Source organism: Nuphar pumila, chromosome 6 (genome assembly GCF_984573655.1).
Source record: "Nuphar pumila chromosome 6, dmNupPumi1.hap1.1, whole genome shotgun sequence".
Lineage (NCBI taxonomy): Eukaryota > Viridiplantae > Streptophyta > Magnoliopsida > Nymphaeales > Nymphaeaceae > Nuphar > Nuphar pumila.
Window position 1 is genome coordinate 39,723,069 of NC_143254.1, and position 13,026 is coordinate 39,736,094.

The 13,026-nt window shown below is 35.7% G+C and overlaps 1 pseudogene; it reads right to left on the reverse strand.

Annotated features, from left to right (window-relative positions):
• The window catches only part of LOC149834694 (ubiquitin carboxyl-terminal hydrolase 14-like), a 54,374-nt pseudogene that overhangs the window by 36,077 nt on the left and 5,271 nt on the right, over positions 1-13,026 (reverse strand).

The following is a 13,026-nucleotide window of genomic DNA, read 5'->3' on the forward strand; positions in this document are numbered from 1 at the left end:
TCATCAGTGGTTACGTTACTTTCTGTTGAGTGAAACACTGTTTTTGAGATTAGTTCTTAACTCATGAATAAAGGTATTGGTTTAGTTTTATGGATGATAATTGCAAGTTCGTTTGTGGTATCTAGCTATCCAGTTGGAATTGGAACTGTGAGGACCCCGGGTCTCTGTGAAGTTTTCTGCACTGTTTAAAAAAAAAAATACCGCATTTTCAAAGGGGATGAGTTGGGGTCGTTACATGCGACCCCTTCCGTTTCAGTACTGTCGGCAGCAGCGCGACCCCTGTCGCTTCAGTGTTGTCGGTAGGGGCTAGCCCACTGCCGATTCGTTGCTGTCGGCAGGGGCTAGCCCCCTGCCGCTTCGCTGCCGTCAGCAGGGGTGCGACCCCTGCCGCTTCAATGCTATTGGCAGGGGTGCGACCCCTGCCGCTTCGCTGCTGTCGGAAGGGGTGCGACCCCTGCCGCTTCAGTGCTGTCGGCAGGGGCTAGCCCCTGCCGTTTCACTGTCGTCGGCAGGGGTGCGACCCCTGCTGCTTCAGTGCTGTCGGCAGGGGTGCGACCCCTGCCGCTTCGGTGTCGTCGACAGGGGTGCGACCCCTGCCGCTTCTGTACTGTCTGCAGGGCTCGCCCCCTGCCGCCTCGCTATGTTTGACAAGGGCTCATTCTTTGCCGCCATGTTGTCGTCGGCAGTCGAGGGATCACTCTGTGCCGCCTAAGCCTACCCTTGCCCCCGTCTCACCATTAATTATAATAGCATAATTGAATATTTAACACTCTTGCAGATTTTTGCAACAGGTCCCGTTCGTGTTCCGCGGCCCGACTCTCGTATTATCCTCACGCATATGCGTACGCGGTTGCATAACATTCTGAGGTAGGGTAAAGTCGCACAAGGGGCAATAGATCTAATTAAGTTGAAATAATTAAGATGTCCATGCCAGTTGTACTTAGATTCATATTGCTTTTGCGTGGCGTATTATTCTTGTCTACATGTTTATGAGTCGAGGTACGATTTTACTCTTCGAGTATTAATTTGCGTATTTGCTTATGTGTTGAAAGTGGTTTCACACTTTTTGCAATACTTATGCCCTTAATTGCTTGTATATATACTTGCCTGTACGTTCCTATGGGTTGATGTACAATTTCATTCTTCGATTATTATTTTGCGTAGTTGTTTATGAATTTGAGGTGTGGTTTCGAACTTTTTGAAATACATATGCCCTTGTTTGCATGTAAACATTTCTGCCTGCATATTTCCTTTGAGTGAGGTATGACTTCGTGTCTCATGTATTACTTATGACCTTATGTGTGTGCCTATCTAAGTGGTCAAGGTAGGGTTTGGCACCTCGTGTGTTATGCGTTTTTCCCTCGATGTGTGGCATCGCAAGTCGAGAGTTGTTTGTTGACATGTTATAACCTGCATATGCTCACACTCATGGTAAATATGTACTTACATAAATGTAGTCTTGTGCCTATCCTGTTATCACTTGTTTTCAAAACACTAGAAGTTGCACTTGTGCGCTATAGTTCTTTTAAAGAGGATTTCCTTCTGCAAACCCAGGACTCTTCAAAGTGCACAACTTTTGCAAAGTTAAGTTTTAAGTCCTGTCGGATTTCAAAGTCACATATAGGCCCTCCCAGGTCCACACACTTGGGAGAAATACTTTATAACCCCGATTTGAGTTGCGACCCAATTCGAATAACCCCGATCTGGGGCATGGGCATATGAATGAGTGGGGTTCTGTTGAAGGACCCATTCTTTATTTATCAATCTAGTGTCACATGTCGATACTAAGATAAATTTTGGATGTAAGATTGATAGTGTTGTGCCTTGCGTGAATGACTTAATGTGGCATTATGGCTTTTAAGGATGAATCGTGCCAAATGAGCACTCCTATATTCTTTGGATCGTTATGAAGTTGTGTGTTCCTTTTTAGAAGCCCACACACCTCCCTGGTTCAGTATAGCATACTTTTAGACATGCACAACATGTTAAGTACTTTGTTGATCGGATGAGAGATCTGAGACGACCTTGTATCATGAAATATGCAAAATATTGTTGAAATCTATGTCACATGGGTGCGGGTGCGGGCGCGGGTGCGGGTGCGGGTGCGGGTAAAACCCGGGTGCGGGGGTGCGGCAGGGGCAAAAATGTAAATATATATATATATAAGAGAAAATCTTTTACGAAAAAAGCTTTTGAAAAGCAGCTGACAGCTCTTGTCAGGAGCTGACAGCAAAAAGGAGCTGTCAGCAGCTGACAGCAGCTGTCAGAAGCTGCTGTCTCAGCTGTCAGCAGATTTTTTTTTTAAAAATCTCGCACCTCAGCAGCTGACAGCAGTAATTTTTTTTAAAAATTTCGCAGCCCATTTCAAAGGGCAAATTTTTTTAAATAAAAAAATCCAAAAAAGAAAATGGACCTAAATGATCCTGGGTGCGGTCAACGCACCCAGGATCGGGTTGACCGCACCCGGTGCCGCACCCGCACCCGCTCCCGCGTCGAGTCGCGTCGACGCGGGTGCGGCACCCTGCTAGCCGAATCCCTGTGACATAGGTTGAAATGAATTCAAGACTTATCTTGTCAAATTGTGTTGTGTTACTTCTTATGCAGATAATATCTGTTGGGGTTTCTTTGGTGAAACCATATCCTTTTTATCGTAGTCGTACTTTTGACAAGTACGTCTTCTTACGTTGCGATGATTGGATGAGTAGGTTGTGGCAACCTTGATGAGTGCAAATAACAAAATGCTGAGATCACCTAAATAAGTGATGTTTTTGCCTTCACCGGCAAGATACTCGAGTTGGTCGAAAGACCAGAGTATGTAGAATGGGTCTTCAGTTAACTACCCCTGATGTACTCATTCGAATCGCTGACTCCTGTCAGGAGAGAGGACAGGAAGGTAGAAAACTTCGATGGACAGGCCATTAATGGCAGTTACGAGCAAAAGACTCGGCTTCCCCAGTCATCGGAGTTAGGGGAATGAGACTACCATAATTATCCTAGGTGGTAGCTCTCCATGTTTGGGATGCATCCATTGTTTATGCTGCTTTGGGGATTTCTCTCTTGGTCACCGACCGTCCCCATAGGTGCGGACTCAGTCAGCTATCCAGGTTATCATAAAATACATAGCATAATAAACCCCCGGATCAGTCTAGGCTGTTTCTAGAGTTGTGCCTTGTGTGTACCCACTTGGCCAGTTAATATCGAAACATAATTTAAATCTGATTACACAATTTGTTGAGTTATACGCGTATAAAAGTTATGGTGTACCACCGGTTCAATACTTATTGAATTGTGTGTGTGGTTGATGAAATATTGTATTTTGCTAGTTAAATTTCTTATGTAGTTCTTTGCTCGTAGTAGTTAGCCTACTTGTGCCAGTAAAATGCTTGTAATAATTTTAGCATTGTGCTCATGATAGTTTGCTCTATGACTCTGTTGAAAGCAAATTGCTATTTAATTGTCTGTCTACTTGACATATTAAATTATTCTGCTTAATTATGTTTTATATTGTCTTGTCTGTGCACCTACCAGTTTTTAGTGAAACTGACCCATTTTATAGGCAGGTTTTGGATAGGTAATACAGTCTGCGATGGCACGATGGCGTGATGAGTTCAAGATAGAGCTTTTTCCCTGACGTTTAGCTCCTGAGGACATGTTGGTAAATTTGGTATAAAGTGTATTTCAAATTTCTCTTTTTATAAAACCTTGAGTTACTAAAACTGTTTTAGTAAACTTTTTCTTGGTTTCAACAAACAAATTCTAAATCATTGAAATTGCATTTTAAAACCCTTTGATTTCAATAGTTGTGCGGAATTCGGTAAAGGAAAGTTTACGCTGTAATGCGCTCAAGGTCCATCGACTTGCTGTTTTAAAAATATCATTTTCCGCTGAAGTACTATTTAGACTCTGATAATTGTATGAATTCAAAGCTTTCTAAACTATTCTAAAAGTTACAAGTCCTGGATTTTTGGGGCGTTACACACATAAACCAAAGCCAACATATCTTTCCTTATTCCTTTTCACATGACATGTTTTCACTCTCATGCTCAAAGTCTAATCAGTTATTTATATTAAATGTATCACAATGGTACACACAGAACGTTTTCTTTGTTTTTCCTTTAACCTTACTAGATATTTAATAGCCAGTCCATATGGTCGGGCCTAGATAAATCATGTTTATATTAATTTTTAATGAAAAATAAATAAATAAATATACAAATATGTATACATTTTAAACACATTACAACTTATTTTTAAACTATATAACTACTAACTAAAGGAAAAGTACCCTTGGCTTAATATATATTTAAATTAAAATATAACTCATCTATATGGATGGCCTAGGTTATATTATTTTTTATGACAAATAAAATGAAGAAACACATAAAAATATGTATCTGTTTCAAACAAATTTTGTTGGGGACGTGTATGGGGCTGGCCAACCCTATGCATAAGCTTTTTTTTTATGGCCAATGAGAAAGGAGATGGAGGAGTGATTTGTGGAGATATTTGAGGAGAGACATTTTTTATAAGGAGTTAACAAATTTTATTATGGCAATTAAGAGAAAGAGAGAGAGAGTTATGTATAGTAAATCAAGAGTTTTTGAAAAACTTAGAAGATGACATGTAAGCAACACTTTTTTTCGGGAAAACTATATAAAGAAATTGACAAACAAAATTTTAATGGCATTGTAAGAAAACATGGCAAGAATGTCAATTTAGAAAAAGTAATAAAGCATCTAATTTTTGGCACCCATTACCTTTACTTCTGCTTTTATAATATTTAGGATTTATATTTTTCAGATGAGGTTGATTCCATTGGTAATTCATAACATTAGTGATATGAAATATCAATCCAAGAGATATCACAAATTCAACAAAAAATTCTAGGAATACATACAGCAGTTCAATGTTTGTATGCCATATTTAGAAAATCAGGCAGAAACAATTTGAAAAGCAAGCACAAGACTTACATAACTTGCTTTTAATTTTGCAGAATTATCTATCCCATCGTCTGATCCAAAAAACAAACTATATGTCTTTGTCAACCCTTTGCAAAATGAAAAAAAGCTAGAAGATACTCTGTTTGATATACCTCCTGCACTGGAAGTGAATACTTTCCAGAGAGTAAACGATGCCCCAGTTTTGTCCTGTCTCATAAGATGTTCCAAAAATATCATGAAAAATATAATAATAAGTATGCTTAAATAAGTAAAATATTAGAACAATGGACATCCATATCATCGGATGGTAGAGGAAAAAAGAAATAAAAGGTAACATAAAAGGAACAAGCAAGAACTGCAAGTCGATCAAAATGTCAAGGATTCTAAAACAAGATTATATATATATATACACACACTAAAAAGCGGATTTAACAACACTCAAAGTAAAATTGCCAACCAAGATTCAGTTACTGCCATCCAGCACGCACTTCTGACTGGCATATAGGTAAGTTATGAGCACAGATTTATTTTGTGTAACAGATTTCATAACTTGTGACAAGGGCAGTAGGTTGAGTAAAATATCATCACAAGTGACATTAGGCCAGTCATACATACTGAAGATTAGGACCTAGTCACGCTTTCAGCATGGTGGCATCATATGCCTACAGGCATAAGCGAATTTCACCAATATTTTAAGATCTAGTGGATCTACCATGTGTGGTGGCTTAAGTGACACTACATCCAAATCAAGGCTGACTATCCAAGAGGGTTTATGCATGTGGATTTTTGCACCCAAGTGTGCATGAAGCTCCGTTCATTCTTGTGAAGATATATCGATGTCCATACATATGTAATTGATTAGAACATATGCCTACAGCCATAAATCAACTTCACCAGTTGCTTTAAGACCTAGTGGATCTACCATGCGTGGTGGCCTCAGTGACATTACATCCAAGTCAAGACTGAACATCGATCCAAGTAGAATTGTGCATGTGGATTTAAGCCAAGTGCATGAAGCTCTGTTCTTTCTTGTGAAGACATATGTCCATATATATGTAATTGTATGCGTATGTAAACATGTATATGCAGTCCTTCCAACATATCCAAGCAAGAGAAGCAAAAACAAGAAAAGAAAAGGTAGATCCTAGTCCAGTCCAAATCATTAAGATGCAAACCAAGTTAATTCCATGTACAGCCAACAAATTGATGACCAAAGCCAGACCTCATCTTTTATGAGCCTATGAAAAGAGGTAAATGCTCAACACACCATTGAAAGATTTACCATAATACTATGTCGCCTTTTGAATATCACCCAATAATCCACAAGTGGCCACCATCATCATACAATATACCATTGATCTATCAAAAGAAAACTACCAATAACTAGAAATGCTAGAGGCCATAACTTCATCAATCAAAGCCAGTTTTGGAATAATTTTCAAAAATTGGAAAAATAATTAGATATATATGCATTGTAAAGATGCAAACAACCACATGACAGCCTCTAGCTTGCAAAATTGCCTACAGCAAGTAGTTTGTAGTAAGAAATCAACCACAAGGAAGATCTGAATGAGGATCAGACCCATTACCCAAATAGTTTTTTTGCAAGAGATGACAAACGTCACATGTGTGTGCATAGGGTTAATATTTGGTGCTATTGAAGGTAGGGAACTATTGAATATAAATTACCCTTCTTTCATATTTTTTAGAATGTTTCTGTAGATCAGACCTTATGAATATGGTCTACAACGTTTGCTTAGTAGAAAAATGAATTCTGAGCAGGTCTTTTAAGGGCTTCAAAAATTAATGCCCCACAATGCACTAAAATTTCACGACTTAAAAAATCATATTTCTAGATCAAAATAATCTGATCCAACGTTTAATCTTTAGCAAACAAACCATGATAAACACATGCATGTGGTTAGATTGAATTGGTAAAGCTTGAACTTATGCTTTCTAGATCAATAGTTCAGCAACTTGTATCTATATACAAGTATACACACACACACACACACACACACACACACACACACACACACACACACACATATATATATATATATATATCCTAAATATTATAAAAGCAGAAGCAAGAGCGTCAAGTGCAGAAAATTGGATGCTTTATAACTTTTTATTAATTGACATTCTTGCCATGTGAGTTGAGAACGAAATTAAAAATTTGTATGGCATTTGTATAGAGTTTTTATAAAAAAGTGTTACTTATATGGCACATTGTAATTTTTCAAAAATTAATTACTAGTTATAGCTGTTCTCTCTCTCTCTCTCTCCCATTATTTTTCCTTTCAATCTTGACAAATATATATGATTTAAAACTTTTTTTTACTATTTAAGTTGTCTTATAGGGCCCAGCCATATGGGCAGGATGATTATTGTGTGTATTCATTACAATTGTTTGTGCGCACAATCTAGTTAGGATCTGATTATGCAAGTGTTTTGACTCAATCTGATATCATAGATGTGTTCAAAATGCTCAATTTATTGGGATTGACCCTTGGATCGTATTTTCTTATGAAAAGACATGTTTTTCAGTCAATAAAATTTAATGCATTTAAGACCATTGATTTTTCAATTGTCGAAAAAACCTGCTCCAGTGTCAGAATCCAGCGATCCAACTTCTGATCTCCACTACTACTTTAAACCAAAAAAGGGATCTGCTAAGTCATATGTACATACAAATGATTGTAGCAAATATATATCTAGATACCTACATATATACAGATCCAAAATACATATGCATACATAAGTTATGAAAAGAGTTGAGGGATACCTAGGCATAAGCTTCAAAAATCAATATTAACATTTTATACAAATTATGCTTAAAACAGAAATAAATAGAAAAATGCATTATTAATGAACCAACAATCAATAACAAATAGAGAATTTAAAATAAATACTGAAAATTCGAAACCTATATATATATATATATATATATATATATATAGAGAGAGAGAGAGAGAGTTACACACAAGCAGCAATTGCTTCTAAATAAAACACATGCAAATACACTTTTACATTCATGCAACTACACTTTTAAATAGATATCCACAAGCATGCATTATTCCCGCAACATGGTCAAATATTTGTACTTTTCAAACGTGAAATAGAAATAAATATTCAAAATAGCCACTTTTCAGACCAAACAGATGAATCAAGCTCTTATATCCAATGCTTACAGTTGTGCATTCAAATCTAAAGTAGGATCAGCAGGAGCATTCTCGACTGCTATATTCAAACTTTGATTTGCATAATAACTGAAAGAAAATCAAGTTTGGAGTACAATTACTAAATCAGAAAGCAAATAAAAGCTACAATTAAAATAAACAATCAGCTAATGTGAAGATTTGAAGCATATGACACAAACCGTGAATAAAAACACCAGGTCGAGAAAACTACTTGCATTGTAGAAGCAAAATAGCAACTGCAAAAGATGATGCCAAGAATTTGCACATTAAAAATTATGCAAACAGTTTGTATATATATACATATACATGTATATAGAACGAGAGAGAACCTGTTTCCAAGATTGATAAGTCCAGTATGTCCAGCTCCAAATAAAAGTTCCACATCCTGCCCACTTTCTTGTATTCAGTTCCAATAAAAATTGGTATTTTGATCAAGTTCTATCTCAGCAGTTGTCATTTCAGTCTGTACAAAAAAGGATCCTTATTTGCATATAGAAATGAAGCATGAAGTGTGTAAGGGAAATGTGCACAAATCAAAAGAATCATAAAACACTAAAAAACATGTTGTAGTTGGCGGCATTATAAAATAAAATATGTGATCTTTGTTGATTCAAATATCATTAGGTTGAGAATAGTAACATGATCTAATAAATTTCATAATCAAATATATCACATGCTTAGATGTTCCCTTTTCTAGGGAACTACTCCAAATGAGATAAGCCATTCAATTGCCAAAATATGTGCATGTATGAGAATAGAAAAGTTCCATCATAAACTTCGAAGAATCTTGGATTGGCATTTCCAAGATGGGGAAACGACCAAGTCAAGCATGCTGAAAAGCAGTTGACCATTGTAATTGAAAATTCATCACAAATTTCAGAACATGGAGAAAAGAAAATGAAGCCTTTTTGTGCATTGATTATTCATTCCAAACCCCTTCCAAACAATAGCCATTGAGTAGACAAAAATTTTTCCTGCAAGGGAATAACAAGGAACTTTCTGCGCCTATATATTAGTAGGTTACATTGACTCAACTCCTATAGGAACCAAGACCAAGTTGACCATCCAGAACATAATTTCATGATTTTTTTTTTGGAATAGTACTTATATGGATGTTCTCCAAGCATGATAGCACAATCAAATATTTTGAATATCTCCTAAAAAAATTTATCCAACTTATCAATAAAAAATTGTTCTTGGAGAAATTGTTAATCTTTGATAACTGGATGAACAAAACAATAATGGATTCTTGTAATTCTAACTACAAAAGATTTCCCCCATGAAAGTTGTCCCCATCTCACCAGTGTTATCAGTATTGTATCATATTGTATAACACAATACGATATATCGTAGTGTCGGTAAGGGGACCGATACAATATGAGACCCATATTAATGTTGTAATTAGTGTATCGACACCCGTATGGCATGAGCTTGAGATACGAGTATATCATATTGTATCATACGGAGAAAAACATTTAAATTATGCAAAAAAAACAAAAAAAAAACAGAAAAAATAAAAAAAAAAGTAAAACTTAGAATACAAGAAAAAATAAATAAATAAGAATAAGTACAAATATACAAGAATCAAAAACAAGTAATTATATAAAAATAAACATAGTAAACTATTGACGTCATTCACATGAAATAGAGTTCATTGATTCATTAAATAAAGTAAAAAACATTGATGATTTCATGATAGTGATATTTGATACCTGATAGAACATAAAAGCATAGTCTGCTACATGACTACAAAAGTCGGAATGCTCAAAAGTGCACTACATAAACTCATAAAGTTAAATAACATTAAAGTGATTTCCTAGGGGTATAAGGGGTAAGCACAAAAAGATTTATGTGGCCAAGACTGATTGTAAGTATGGCAGGCAAAGCCGGCGTGGCTAGGTCGTTGATCTTGGGGTGATTTCCTTGTGTAAATGTCAAAAAAGTTATTAAAATTCACTACAACTACATAGTTGACTACATGACTAAAAAAAAAGTAAAAAGATACAAAAGTTCATTACAACTGCATCATTCACTACAATAAGACTCAGCAATTGTCTTTATTGTCAAACATTTCTCGTTCATAATAAAAAATGACATATTGTTGTGGGGCAATTGGTGCTTGTGAGGCAGTTGGAGCTTCTGAGGCTTGTGCCTCTTGTTGCCCTTCATCTAAATCAGATTCTGCAGTGTGTTGTGTCAGGGCATAAAGGCCATGCGCATGTGCTAATTCTTGTAATCTTGCTTCTTGCCTTCTATATATTTCACCGAGATTGGTTGATATTATAGCATGTGCATCATTTAAAGCATGAATGCATGGTCGCACTGGAGCACCAGATTCTCGAATAATGTGTTATTGCATGCAATGCACACCCACATTAATCAATGCATGATAGAATTTGCATCCCAACATATTACAATACTTGAAATCGTCTGCAATCTCACAAAACCGTAACATCGGGTCATCATGTGCAGCAATTGCTAAATCTAATTATCACAAATGCATCTAATTAAAACTTTAAAAAAAAATCAATGCAAATGTATCAAAGTCAAAAGGTTTACAACTTTACATAAGATGATGATAGGACTAATAAAGGTAATACAAGGGTACAAACTAAAGATCCAAACGTCTCTCTCTCTCTCTCTCTCTCTCTCTCTCTCTCTCTCTCTCTCTCTCTCTCTCTCTCTATATATATATATATATATATATATATATATATATATATATATATCAGCTCAATGTTTTTTTTTTTTTAGCGCAAACGTTCACTAGCTTGAGATGTTAATGGTTTATCTTTATCCTTTAAACTAGGAACAACTTTTGACATTTTTTCTCCAATGAATATTGCATGTACTTATGCCCTTTGTTTATCATCTTCTATGAGACTCGGAAGAAGCTCAACACAAACATCAGAGAGAATATGATGCGTATATAACCATACAGTGGAGTTGTGATGCCCTATGATATGACATTCCACCATGCATTACAAAACCACAAGAGTTATACTTTACTATCCCTTTCAACGGTGTCTCTAAATCCACCAGTTTGCAATATTTCCATGTTGGATCATTTGAGCCAAATATGATATGAGGCAGAGTTATCATTATTGTATTGTATCATACAATACAACATGATACATTGTAGTGTCGATACTGGAACCAATACAATATGAACCCCATATTATATTTGGTACGCTTATCATATCGATACAGTATGACTTGTACGATACATGGGTGTATCATATTGTATTGTATAATACACCTCGTATTGTATGAATGGACCATAATGTTTTTCTTTTTTTTACTTTACCAATGCCAAAAAAATGACGATCGACCACTTACTATGGCCATTTTTAGCCCCCAAATGTCATTTTGATCCCGTTTTTGCATATTCTCTTTCTCCAAACCTCTTTTCTAAGACTAACACCCTATTTTGAGATCAAATCCACCATAAAAAGTAAAGCTTTTGCTAGATCTAAGCCCTATAAGTGTGATTTTCTTCAAATCTCACTCATTTTCGTCTTACCCAACCTTTTTTGGGCTTCTAACCATCAAAATCAAACCATAAAGCCCCTCTTTTACCCTAAAACCCCTCTTTTACCCTAAAACCCCTCATTTTCATCCTACGCGCTCATTTTTTGACTTCTAACCCTCAAAACCAAATCATAGTAGTGTGATGTACCCCAAATCCACCCATTTTAATCCTATACACATTTTTTTGACTTCTAACCCTCAAAATCAAGCACTAAGAATTTGATTTGTGTGAGATAAAGTTGGACGAAAGCTTTAAGCATCAAAACCAAGGTAAGCTCATTTTTTTGATGTTTTAATTGTATTTCTTTTTTTTTTGCATTTAGGTCTTTTTAGTCCTAAATGTATTGTTGATCCTAGTTTTTTTATTTTAAATCACCTATTTTTTGTATTCTGAAATATCAAAATTGTGCCCTACAGGTCATACAACATCACAATTTCATTGTATGGTTACATACTCACTATATTTCCTCTGATGTTCTTGTCGAGCTTCTTACAAGTCTCATAGAAAATTATAAACAAAAGTCACAAGTACATGCAACATTCATTGGAAAAAAATTGCCAAAAGCTGTTCTTGACTCAAAAGATGAAGATGAACCATTAACATCTCAAACTAGTGAACGCTTACACTGCAGCCAATAAAAAAAATCATTGAGCTAATATGATATATATGTGTGTGTGTTTTGGATCTTTCATTAATAACCTTATATGATCTTTATTTGTCCTATCATTGTGTTATGTAAATTTGTAAACCTTTACTTTGGTATGTATGTAGTGATTTTTTTTAAGTTTTATTTATTTGCATTTGTGATAATTAGATTTACCAATGGTTGGAGATGATAACCCGATGTTTCAGTTTTGCGAGATTGTAGACAATTTTGAGCAACATAATGTATTAAGATGCAAATTTTATCACGCATTGATTAATGGAGGTGTGCATTGCATGAAACAACACCAAACTTGGTGAGATATATAGAAGGCAACACGCAAGATTACAAGAATTAGCATGTGTGCAGGGCCTTCATGCACTGGCACAATCTGGTTTAGATAAATAGTAACAAGAGGCACAAGCCCCATAAGTAGCAGCTGCCCCACAACAAGATGTCATTTCTGATTATGAGCGAGGAATGTTTGACAATAAAGACAATTGATGAGTCTTGTTATAGTGAATTATATAGTGAACTTTAACGTTAATAACTTTATGAGTTTATGTAGTGCACTTTTGAGCATTTTTTACTTTTGTAGTTACGTAGCAAACTATGCTTCTATGTTCTATCACGTATCAAATATCACTATCATGAGATCATCAATGTCATTGACTTTATCTAATGAATTAATGAACTTTATTTCATGTG